Genomic DNA, 426 nt, shown 5'->3' with positions numbered 1-426 from the left:
TGATGTCCATGTATAGAGTCTTCTCTTGTATTGTTGGAAGAGGGTGTTTGTTATGACCAGTGCATTTTCTTGGCAAAACTCTATTAGTCTTTGCCCTGCTTCATTCCGTATTCCAAGACCAAATTTGCGTGTTACTCCAGGTGTTTCTTGACTTCCTACTTTTGCAATCCAGTCCCCTATAATGAAAAGGACATCTTTTTTGGGTGTTAGTTCTAAAAGGTCTTGTAGGTCTTCATAGAACCATTCAACTTCAGCTTCTTCAGCGTTACTGGTTGGGGCATAGACTTGGATTACTGTGATATTGAATGGTTTGCCTTTGAAATGAACAGAGATCATTCTGTCATTTTTGAGATTGCATTCAAGTACTGCAATCTGGACTCTTTTTGTTGACCATGATGGCTACTCCATTTCGTCTAAGGGATTCCT

The sequence above is a fragment of the Bison bison genome, unplaced genomic scaffold (genome assembly GCF_000754665.1).
Source record: "Bison bison bison isolate TAMUID 2011002044 unplaced genomic scaffold, Bison_UMD1.0 scf7180017864373, whole genome shotgun sequence".
In the NCBI taxonomy this organism is placed as follows: Eukaryota; Metazoa; Chordata; class Mammalia; order Artiodactyla; family Bovidae; genus Bison; species Bison bison.
Note: the sequence above shows the minus strand (reverse complement) of the source record.